This window comes from Oenanthe melanoleuca, chromosome 2, assembly GCF_029582105.1.
Source record: "Oenanthe melanoleuca isolate GR-GAL-2019-014 chromosome 2, OMel1.0, whole genome shotgun sequence".
NCBI classification, from domain to species: domain Eukaryota; kingdom Metazoa; phylum Chordata; class Aves; order Passeriformes; family Muscicapidae; genus Oenanthe; species Oenanthe melanoleuca.
The window spans coordinates 102,924,060-102,936,750 of record NC_079335.1 but is presented as its reverse complement, the minus strand read 5'-3'; positions in this window follow the sequence as shown (position 1 = coordinate 102,936,750).

The following is a 12,691-nucleotide window of genomic DNA, read 5'->3' as shown; positions in this document are numbered from 1 at the left end:
CAAGTCCAGCCTCTCATCCACGAGCACCCCACAAGTTCTTCTCCCCCAGGCTGTTCTTGATCTGTTCATCCCCTGGCCTGTGTTGATACTGAGGGCTCCTCCAACCCAGGTGTAGCACCTTGCACATGATTTTATTAAATCTCACTAGATTCCCATGGGCCCACTTCTTGAACTTAGCCGGGTCCCTCCGGATGGCATCCAGCACCACTCAGCTTGGCATCATCTGCACATCTGCTGAGAGTGCACTCAGTCCCTTTGTTTGTATCATTAATGGAGATATTAAATAACACTTGTCTCAATACGGGCCCCTCATGTTGCTCAAGGATTCTGTCTAAAATCATAAGTTTCTGAATTTCCACATTGTTGCAGTTGTCCAGATGGACACAACTGGCACCATCACCAGTCCCTTATTAAAAGCTTTTTGTGCCTTCTCTCAGACAACACCACACAGTACTAACTCCTGCAAGTTTCTTTCTTCACAAGTGGCTAAACCCCAAGCTGCACCTTACCCAGCTGCCTTACCCTGTCCATCCCTCACACAAAATCTTAATTCGTTAGTCTGCATGTCCCTTACCACCTCACAGCACAGCCAACAGACTCAAACTCCATCTGACTTTTGACCAGCTAACCCACTCTTTTATAGCACCCTTCCTCATTGGACAGGCAAGGCTGTCTCCACTTCTTGACAATCAGTACAGCTGTAATTCATTGAGGAAAATTGCCTTCTGCACTATCCTTACAAACTATCTTCCCACCCCAGGTTAACACTGCGAACTTTTAATCATCCACGTGGTGCTGTGAAGAAAATACTTTAAAGGATAACCATCAAGGTGGATGGATAAAATGACAATGAATAAGTGAACAGTTCAGTTCATTATACTGCTACTAAATCTCTACAATAAAAGTTGGCCTCATAACTTGACAGAAATTTTAAAATGCTTATAAAAACCCAAATTGTCTCTTGAACAAACAAACAATATTTCCTTCTATTCCCTTCTGCCATCAAGCACTTTATGTAGCTACAGAAGACTCAAGAGTTTCAAGCAGGTTTCATTTTTTCCAGTAGATAGTGTCCATTTAATGCCAAAGAATCAGACCTTTAATTAAGCTGGAGTGAGGCATGAAGAAGTTTGCTAATGAAGAGAGGACCATAAGGAGCTCCAGCTTCTGAAGGGAAAGATAAAAAGAAAAGCCTGAAGGAATATCATTAGCCCTCAGGACCTAATTCTCCTGTTCAGATAAAATACAGATGCAGACAACTAATGTTAGAATTTGCAAAGCAGAGGAAGCAGTCCTTATTTTTATGTCTATTGACTTCGAATTACCTTTCTTTACAGCCACGCCTTTGCAAACCTCATGTTTGAGATGGAGCATGAGACCTCAGGTGTGTTCCTTACAGCACCTGTTGTCTTTGAGACAGCTTATCAAACTGTAAATGTGGACAACTGGTACTTGACAACACCTTCCACTACAATGCTTGACATGCTCATACCAGCTTCCCAGTTCCCTCCCTTGTTACATAAGAACAACTGTTTGCTCTTGAAATTCTGAATATGTTGTCACTATAGAGCATGTTACTTGGAATTCCTGGGAATTTCTAAGAATAAACTAGAATTTCCAAACACTTTGCAAATATTTGTAGATAAGGCAATGCATCAAAATGGATCAGCTAGCTGATAATGAGCACATGGAAGGATTAATGCACAAAAATCAAGGCAAATAGTTCATAGAATTTTTCATTCAGGGTGGTTGCAATTTTATTGCTTGACAATTTAGTGGTCTATAAATACACACAGTATTTCTACAGTGCACATTTTAGCTACTATACAAAATTTCACACTTGGGATGACTGAGAAATCTCCTTAGAACCTGGGAACAGTAAGATGTCTTCTGCAATGGCATTTTAGAAACTGCATGGTGTGCCAGCTCTGTGAGCAGATCTCTGCACCGTGCACAGGCCCTTGGGGTCAATTTGCAACAATCTCATTTTAGGACTAAAACTTAAAACCTTGCAAAAATGTTTCAGCATTAATTTATGCTCCAGAAAATCAGACTCATAGAATTTTAAAATGATTTGGGTTGGAAGGAATCTTAAAGTTCATTCCAAACCCCTGCCATGGGGGCATAAATGTCTTATGAATATACATTGTGAGGTATTATATCACACCAATAGTCCATTTGATAATTTAACGTGCAAGAAATTATGTAGTTATTCTTAATACTTGTCTGGCTTGACATACCTTGACACATCCACAGTAATCTTTTGCATATTTGTATTGTCTGTGACATCTCTGTAGTTCAGAAGAAAAATTGTGGCAAATCTTTAAGAATGCCAAAACTTTTCTTTTTTGTAAAGGAATTCATATATTAAAATGTTATAAAAGACTGAGGGATCATCTTCTGACTCTTGAAATGTCTAAAACAGGTACCTGATTTGAGAGTTGGTGTTCTTATACAGCCACTAGCGTATCTGCAGAAAATTCATGGCCTATGAGATCCTACTCTCCATTCTCTTAACTAAGGCACAGAAGATACACATATGATTAAATTATTAGAGAGTATCCGAAGGGGACCATGAAGATGGTGACTGGTCCGGAGGGGGAATTCATACAGAGACTTGGCTTGTTCAGCCTGGAGGAAACTGAGAGGAGCCCCCATTGCAGACAGCAGCTTCCTCACAAGGAGAAACAGAGGGGAAGGCATTGGTCTCTTCCCTGTGGTGACCAATGACAGGGCCTGAAGGAACAGCATGAAGCTGACAGGGGAGGTTTAGGTTGGGCAACCACCAGAGGCTGGTTGGGCACTAAAGCAGGCTCCCCAGGGAAGTGCTCACAGCACCAGACTGAGTTCAAGAAGCATTTGGAAAATGCTCTCAGGCACATAGTGTGACTCTTGGGGTGTGCAGGGGCAGGAGTTGGACTCGATGATCCTTGTGAGTCCCTTCCAATTCAGGATATTCTGTGATTCTTTGACTCTAGTCCATGTTTATATCCATTTAGCATGCTGGAATAGATCCAAGTCTCAAGTTATTGGTAGTCAAATACAATATCTATTTCTTGATTATTTTTATTAATTTATTCATCTCCTGATAAAGTAGTATACAGTCTAAAAACTTGGATAATTTCTTTCATTCCTCTGCAGTAGCCAGCAGGGCACAACTTAGGCATTGTAACATGAATTAAAATCACAGCAGTTGCAAGCTTGAGTTACAAGCTGAGTTGCAACTAACAAATTCAGCCTCTTCTGTTATTTATACTAATAGTAGGGGTCATGGGAAATGTCTGACCTGTATGTGGGATGACAACCAGAAAGAACTTGAGAATCTCTATGCTCAGACACATTGGTTTTCTCCAAGACTTTTAAAAAACTTTGCCTTACCATGAAACAATCACAAGGATTTCCACATTCCTTCTCTAGAACAAATAACTTTGAGAGAATCAGTATTTCAGTCCTTGCCAAGATTTTTTCTTATAACTCACACAAACTACATTTCAGTCAATGATTTGGAAAACTTGATTGACGGAGAAGAAAAAGTGAGTTTGTGCTGTTTGTGCTCTCTTCAGTTGTATACATGCAGCCAGAGTATTCCTTAAGAAATTCCTTAAGAAAACTAAGGGAAAGATCATGTTCTCATGGGTTTTCTCACTCTGAAAGTGTGTATCATCTCCTCATTACTAGAAATATTGCAATTCCCAATAGTACTATAGGGATTTCCATAATGGATTTCTGTCAGGAAAAATGTCTCTGTAAGCCTTTTTATTGCCATATTAACACTGACAAACAGGTTTGACTACAACTTGTCTGTGATATATCCGGTATTTCTGTAAGCAAACAAGCTGAAATGCATATGTTTTTAAATATAATAATGGGCTTCTCAGGTTTTTTGTCAGGACTTATATGCTTGTGTTTTCGACATGTACCAGTTGATCCTCCCTCTAAACTTTCAACTCAGTGGTCAATTTCCATCAAACATCTCAAGGGGTAGCAGTCAGATATTACTTGAAGGCTGCAAGAACTACAGGGCTATTAAGAGAGAGAGAGAGACTTTACAAACATATTTACTGATAAGAAAGCTAATTATCTTTCTCCTTTCTAGACACCAGAGAATTCAAATGGAGCAGACTGAGAGAGAAATACAGAATTATTTGTTTTCACAAGGAAACAGTTTAAGGCCCCACAAGTCTGCAAGGGGTGGCAGGTGAACATTTGGCAATATAGAAATGGGCTTCTAATGCATTCAGCTGGGCTATGCGATTTCAACAATGACTTCTGGAATGAAGTCCTATAAGACCATGTCTTGGTTTGAAAGACAGGTGTCTGCTAAAAAAGGCAGAAGCCTCTCTTGAAATGGAAAATGTAAACCTGCTCCCTCCAAATTATTATAGTTTTGAAATTAAAGAGCTCTCAGGCAAAGATATGGGAATAGGAATAACAGTTATTTACTAGGAAAAGCTAAAATAGAAATATAGTGATACAAAAAAAAGCAAAAACGAAAAGAAGCAAAACACCAACAGAGTCAGAATACAACCTGACACCCCTCAGTCAGGGTGTTGGTAGCAGTCTGATTAAATGGTGGCTGCATCCTCCTGCAGTGCCTGATGTGATTCAGTTGAAGGAGTGGTCCTGTAGAAGGGCACAGTTTTCCTCCAAAGTTCCAGTGATGATGTGGAAAGGTCCGGTTTTCCTCTGGAATCCAGTGGAAAAAGGCTGCCCTGATGTTCCAAATCTCAGATTTTATCTCGGTAGGAAAGGCTTGGCTCCTCCCCCTGAGTGGAGCATCTCACAATGGGATAATGTAATTTTATCAGTCATGCAGTGGGACTTAATGGCCCATTAACAGAAGATATCTCCCTGGACAGAGTATGGTATGTGGAAGAGATAAGGAACTCTGCACCACCTGGTTTCAAGCAGATGGTGATAGAATATATGCTTTTAGTTGAATCCTGCTTTGCAAGCCAAGACAGACCAAGATCTGGTTTCTAACAGGAGTGTGAAGATGGTTTTATTGTCAATTCCTGAACACACTTTTTAGTGTGTGTAGTGCTACTTGCAGTGGTGATCCAGTTGGAGACATACCTGAGGCATAACTTCTTGAATTGGTTAAATGAAAATTTCATTCATCTGCAAACATTTTTGTCCTGGTGGCATCTCCATGACTGAAGAGGAGTAGCAGCTACCTATTCATTTTCCTTCTTACATGTCAAGTACTCCAAAAGAGACAGACAAGTAAAAGAATGTCCTGGAAATTTATTGTTTTCAAGGAAAATCTAATAGTAAATATGCCATTTACACAGCTATATGGATAGAAATGTTTTAGGTGGGCACTAGCTTTCTGGAACAAGACTTGAATGGACCATTCTTTATCCTATAAACTGCAATATAAAAGAGCTAGACCTCTGTGTTACATGGTGTCAGATCAGATCTCTGATTTGATTTCAGATGGACTAAAGTTTTATGGAATGGCTTTTTTCTTGCACATTTAGCATTAGGTTTTATTTGATTTTTTTTTATATTTGTGTGCTATTAATTATTCCTAAGCAAGGGTTCAGATTAGGCCTATATTCTCAATAATTTGTCATCCATTTTAAACATCATCATTATCAAAACCATTGTTAAAATGTCAACAAATTGTTTCATCGTAGAATGCCAAAGAAAAATTATTTCAAATACTTAATTTAAAATATTACTAAAGTGGCCATGGGGAATCTATCAAAACTGGCTGTTATCATGGGCTTATTTTAGAAGAGCATTTGTTTTTGCAAAAAATACTATTTCTGTTTAGCAAATTGTTTGTCTTTTAAAATTTCAAATAATTCTAAGACACTATGAAGAAAAAATGGAGACAAATCAGCATTTCTGCAAAGAAAGATCCCATGCAAAGCAGTAAACACAGGAAAGTCTACTGATACAATTGATTTTTAGCTTTCAAAGAGCCTCTGACCTTACTGCCCTAAGAGGGCAGAGGATACTGATAAGATCAGTGCTGTGATCCAGCTCCTGCTTCCATCAGTAGCATTCTCTGCTCATGTGATGCACCATTAAAATGAAGAGACTTATCAGTCTGCCCACATGAAAGAAATTGCAATCAACTCCCACAAACACACTGATAGGGTAGTATATGATAAAATGGCACTGAGATCTGAAAAAGTGTTTCTCACTGTAAATGTTTCCTTGTTTTCTGCTACTTGCTTGACTTCCTTTTGAGGTTTATAAGCCCTTTGGAGCAGAGACTATTCTCCACAGTGCTTGGCTGTAGACCAAGCAATGAGCTGGTTGTGCTTTACAGACATGTATGAAACATGGGAGGTGCATAAATGTCTGCAGGAACTGGGGTTTCTTTGTGCATCATGGTACAAGCCCATGCTGCCCCACAATTCTGGGTCCATAACTATAGAAGCAATAAACCCAAAAAGATCTCTCCTAATTTGAGAACAAAGTAATACTTAATTTAAATAAGAAGAAACAAAGTGTGAGCCTTTTTTTCATAGCTCTTTTTACAACAGTGTATGTGGAACTTTTACAACAGTCTGTGGAACTTGTTATCTAAAAGATACTCCCAAGCCCTAATTTTGAGGGCAGTGTCAGGAAGCATTTGATTAGGGAAGGGCATAGTTCATGGTAAGAAAGAAGTAACTTGTCCCCCAGCTAAGAGTAGACCATGTGCAGACTGAAAAGGTGCCTGTTTCATTCTCCATAGCATACAAGCTATGTTGAAGCATTAAGCAAATAAAAGCACCTTCCCTTTCACCTCCAATAAACAGTAATGGACTCATCTGAGTCAACAGCAATGTAAAATATACTGTCACTGAAAAGATCATCCCCTCCTACAGTTTTATTTTTTTTCTTTGAGTGTGTTCAGGGCTAAAAACCTAAGGAGAAAAGCCAAGACACTTGATGGTAGCCAGAATTTTTCATGCTCAAAGGAGTTCCTCTGAAACCTGATAGGTTCCTGATTTACATTGCAGGGGCTCTGTCAGATATTTTTAAATTGTTTTATCTTTTCTTGTGTAAAGTTTGTGTCAGCATCTCTAATTTCAGCTCAGGAGAACACAGGCAGAAAAAGGGATGCAGGCATCTCCTGGCAAATGCTCAGATAACTGGCACCTGCACAGTGTGACATGCTCCAGATATCTTGGATTTTTATTCACTTTGAGTACAGTTGATCTTTATATGTGTGCTGGCCAGTTATCAAGTTATCAGTTATCATGCTTGGAGTTAGCAAGGCAACTTCTCCCTGCTTGCAACTCTGGTGTAGCGACTACCTCCTGGCAGTATCCCTTGCAGCAATGCCCTCAGGATTTCTCTCTCCCCCTGCACCATACAGGCTGTGTGTCAGCGCTACTCAGGTGAAAATAACCACACAAGTAATTCATTAATTGGCAGGAGAGCATGGAATGCTGAGAATGTGCCTTTGTGAAGGGGCAGAGGAAAACCTTTAAAAACTGCCAGTCTGATGATAATAAAATATGTATTTTCCCTCATTCTTGTCTTTATAGGCTTTATTTATAACAAAAATTATCAAATGCTTGCTAAGTTTTATCTAGTCCATAGAAAAGAAACCATCATTCTTCAGAAAAATTTATCATTTTTGAAGTTCCAGTCTTACAGGTCTGCAGATGTCACTGCACATGACTGAAGACTTACAGACTCTAACTAGTAACTTTACTCATGAGCAGGCCCAGGAAACTTTATGCATCTATTTCAGTGCATAGGTATATATGGAATCAAGATCCAGGAAATCCATATATTTTGTAAATTTATAATTTGTTATGTCTGAGCCATCGTCTCATGTCTGTTGTGATGACACTGTCATATATTTTTGAGAGGAAACATGCTGGTTTAGATTTCGCTTCCAAATACTTTGTTTCCAAATGCTTTTCTATTTTTGTTTGTCTTTTTAGGTGTCATCCTGACATCTGTACTCTGAAAAATATAACCTTCTCAGTCTGAAATGCTATTCTTGCAACTAAAAGATTTTATAATAAGATTTATCTCTGTCCGCTAAACATCACACTCTTACTTACAGAAAGGTTTTGAAAAGTTTTTGAAAAGTTTTTGAATATCATAAGAAGAGTCTTGAGTCTCAGTTTAAAGTCTCAAAAGCTTGTTACTCATATTTGGGGAGCGTTACACTGTGTTCTGAGAATCTATAGTCATGTCTCATTTACAATAGCAAAATACAATGAAATAACCTAGGAGGGGTATTTTGCCTGCAGTTCTTGATGCCTGGGCTTTAGTTTTTTCTAAAAATCGCAAAGGTTGAATTCAGCCTATGGACTGTGTAAGCAACAGGGGTTAAACCTAGTTATAATTTAATTCAAGCCATGCTGAAGTGGTTGAAAGAGGAAGAAAGAAATAATTTCCTCATAGTGATACTTCAAAGAGAAGTCTTAGCCATGTAAATCTGGATGCTCCAGTTCTAGCAAGAAATCCTATGTGTGTATGTAATCAGTCTTCTGCCTAACAACGCACTTAGAGCTTCCTCAACAGCACTGCGGTTTGCACACCTCCTCCTAAACCCAAGGGAGTTCGTGGGACTTCATGCACCGTTTGTGAAGACCAGGTTCTACAAGCTGTCATGAGGCTTCTTGGGCTGAGTCAGTTGCTCTGGCCAGTCTTGATCCCTGCAGTCATTTCATAACTATATGCCAGACTTCTTATATTGACAGTCTGCTTTTGACTGTGTTTGCCTGAGTGCCTTTTGGACTGTTCAGCCAGCTACTTGTGCAGCAAGTATGTCAGGTATTTTCTCAGTTTGCTGCCACAGACATTGTTCCTGCTAAATCTTATATAGTATTAACCAACAGAAGGTTGGTGAGAGAGGGCTTGACACCTATACAGGATCTAGGTGTTACTATAACACAAATGGTCTTTAAAATCAGTATTTCATGCACTTTCATTCCATTTTCACATCTGTCATTATAAGTTGCATGAACTTGAAAGGTTCTTTGTTTATTTGCTTTAATGAGTCTTTGGCAAGACACGGACTTCCTGCAAGACTCCTTGGTCTAGGACATACGAGCCCTCAGGTCACATAGCACACAGGGTGTTGCATGTCAGGCTCCATTTTCAGACACCTGCATTAGCAAACAACCTACAAACAGCTCCTAAACACAATTAAAGATCCTCAATAATTCCTAAGCCAAAGATTCCCATCCTCTTATTTTGCCAGGCTGCTCCAATAAGATTGTGTTGATGTCCAGAGTGTTTTTCTGCCTTCTACAAAGTAATCAGTGTTCAGCAAACACCAACCTTGCTTCTCAACCACGAGATGTGATGCCATCTCATGCTTGGGAAAATATATGGCACATACTTAGGAGTGCTTATTCGTACAGGTACCTAACCAGATGTCAAAGCCATGAGCAATAGGGAGACTCAGCAAGGCGCTAATCAGTTATTAATTGTATGCTTCAGTAATTAGCTTCTGTTGAAAACCGGTTCTCCACAGGCCACAACTTTAGGATGGAAATGGCAAGTTAAATGAGAAGCACACAAAGATGCTGTGGTTAACCTTGTAAGTCAGTAGATGGCTCTATTGCTTCTAGCCACCTTCAGGGAACAACACTGCATTGCCATGGCCAAGAAGGAGAGTGCCCTTCCCCAGCAATACAAGGAGCCACTGACAGTTGCACACCGACCTTTTTACTTCATTGTTTCCAAATGGTTCAATTTGCACACTATATTCATCTATTTTTTTAAAGTGTTTGTTAGGTGCACAAAATCCTTGTAACTCTCTGGTTGAGCAGTCTATGCATTGCTGTTTCATACAGGTTAGCTTAAGTAATTATCTGCTCTTGACATCACCATAATTTCACAGCAACAGGTTACAAATGCCCTACTGTGAAGGAACTGGTTATTTCAACTGTAAAGAAGTGCACTGTGAGTTTCTTCAGTTGTGTATTCATAGTCACTGAATGGTTCCTTCCCATTTTCACCTTGTGGCCCAGCACTTGTGCAAGTGAGCAAGTGTGCAAGTGGGCTGCTTGTCAGCTTAAAACATGGCAACACTCTCATTAACAAAAAATTACATTGCTTCATTGATTAGCCCCAGCAGAGAGAATGAATAAGCACAGAGTTCAAGCTACTCTTTCCTTCCAAAGAAACAGTCACACCAAATTGGAATTGCAGGAGAATGCCAGGAAATCAGGAGGAAGCTTGCAGTGTTAGGCTCCTTCTATTCTGCAGATAAAACCAACATTTCAGTTACCCAGAAAATCTATTAATGAGTTTTCTCATGCATTAAATAACCACACAAAACCCTCTTCACCTCAGTCCTAAAAACACAAGCCATCATGATGCCAGAAGAGCTCAGTGGTGGCAGAATTTGCAATGGGCACAAGGAGATTGTGTTGGCTGCAATGAAAAAGAAATGAAAAAATAAGATTTATAAAAGAAAAAGAAGTTTATTTTTTGGTAGTAGTGGGAAGATACATCAAAACTAGCAGCATATGTAAAAAGTTCAGGAAAAAAATAGGAAACACTTTCAGATGCAGGTGGATTAATGTTCAGAATGTGGTAATATTATCTGAGTTCCTGGAGCAAGGAAAGCAGGTCCTGTAGGCAGGATTTGCAGTCCTCTGGAAGCACTGCAAATGTTTTTATGGGTTTCAATAGCCTGTTGAGCTGCCAAATGTTGTGCATTTCACTCAGGCTAGTGAGAACTTTCTCACACTGGCCTGGCTTTCAGCTGGTTTCTCAGGCACTCAGGCTGGCAGTGGGAAAATGTGTCAGGCTTTTGGCTTGTAGTTCTGTCTTTGGACTGCTAGGGACCCCCATGACTCTACTCCTGTGTAATCATGACCTGTCTGTAACTGGAGTATGGCCCTAAGCAGTGGACCTGATCCAGGACAAGGGTACCAGGATAAAGGTTCCCAAGCTGATACATCTATTGTCAGTGATGGCAGGATCCCAACACTTTGCTCCACGGTAAAGTAGCTTCTACCTCTGGAAAGCCAAAGTCAGAGCATTGACTGCTTTTCTTACCCAGCAATTACGCATTCATCATTCTTCTGCACTGGAACCACATGGGTCTGATGTTCTCTGAGCTTCCCTTCTGATGGTACTGTCAACCTTCTGACCATCTCTTCCCAGCAGCATCCATCTGTAGCCCTCTCCAGCACTGCACTGAGAACCTCTGTTCTGCATGGCTTAGACTAATGTGTGTTGCCTGCCAGTCTGAAAATTGTTTGCAAGCATGTGTAAAATTGCACATAGGGAGTGTGGCACCCTTTGGAATAGCTGTTTCAGTCCCAGTATGGGGCAATATAATGACAACAATAATAATCACAAAATTAAAGAAACAAATTTTCAACTTGTGGAAAATGCCTGCAGTCAAGGAATGACTGTACTGCATGTGGAAATGAATGACCAAAGTCTGGAACAAGATTGGATTTATATTGCCATAGATTTCATACGGATGGCAAAAAACATCACACAGATTGAAATAGCAGAGGAATTTATCTAGAAAATGCTGCCTTACAGAGCTATGAGAACATGGAAAGTTAAAAATCCATATTCAGTGAGGGGTCAAAGGAGACATTGAATTTTTTTCTTGGACTGTACACATACAAAAACTTGTGCTAGATGGTTACAAGCTTAAAAGAAGGCTGACCCATTTTGCTGTTTAAAATGTTCTGAGACTTCCATGGAGACTTATCTGATGCCACCTATATATAATGACCTAGATTTTTAAAAAGAAAGGCAAACATCTGGAAGTCTCCTGTGAATTTTAATATTTTCCATGCAAAGATGAAATATAAACTGGCAGTTTAATTTCACTCATGAAGAACGAAAATGTTTTTAAGACTTCCCAGCTATTTAATTAGGATTGTCTTGTTTCGAAAATGGCCATGAAGTGACAACAGAGCCCTCCTTTCCCTGTCTCTTGGGGTGACTTTATGATGCTTGTATCCCCAATTGTCTGTTCTGTTGGTGTTGAATATTGAGTTCTTCAGCTTTAAGATTGGTTCCAGGAGTGATGAGGGAGAGAAGAGGTGCAGCGTTTGTTATCAGAGACTGCACTTGCTCCCCTGCATCCTTCACACAGACTGTGTTGTCTGCAATGGACAGCAGGAGAGAGCTCTCCTTTGCTCTTGGTTAGTTTTCTGGCTAGCTGAGGCAGAGAAGCTCCCTCGACTGTGCTTTTTTTCCTTTTTCTTGGAATTGTCCAAACCTGCTCTGGACTGAGAACCCAGAAGAGGACCTGGACCTTGCACCTGTGGCCCACCAGGCCTGGCCTGGGCCCTGGCATTTCCCAGCACCAGAGGGATTGATACCAGTCTGAGTGAGCTGGGCTGCAACCCACGAAGGGACTCTTCTGAATCTGTCATCTCTTCGGAGCGATGAGAGGTTTTGCTGCTCAGTATTGTTCAGTTTTGTGCTGGGAAGTGCTTTGCCTGTTAAATAAACAGGTTTTTTTCCACTTCTCTCTGAGGAAATATTTCCCTGAACCAGTTGGGGGAGGGACTGCTTGAATCTGTTTTCTGAAGGGACCCCATTCAGAGGTTTTCTCCCTAAATTTGCCCTAAACCAGGACACCCCACCAGATTCCTGTCCTAAAGGTTGCTTAGGTAAGCACAGATCTAATGTCATTGCTATCTAATAACTATATGGTTGTCTGTCTGCCATATCTTAAGGTGCTTATTAATAAATGGGTGTCAGTGTCACAAAATTCATGGGCACCACTAGTGCC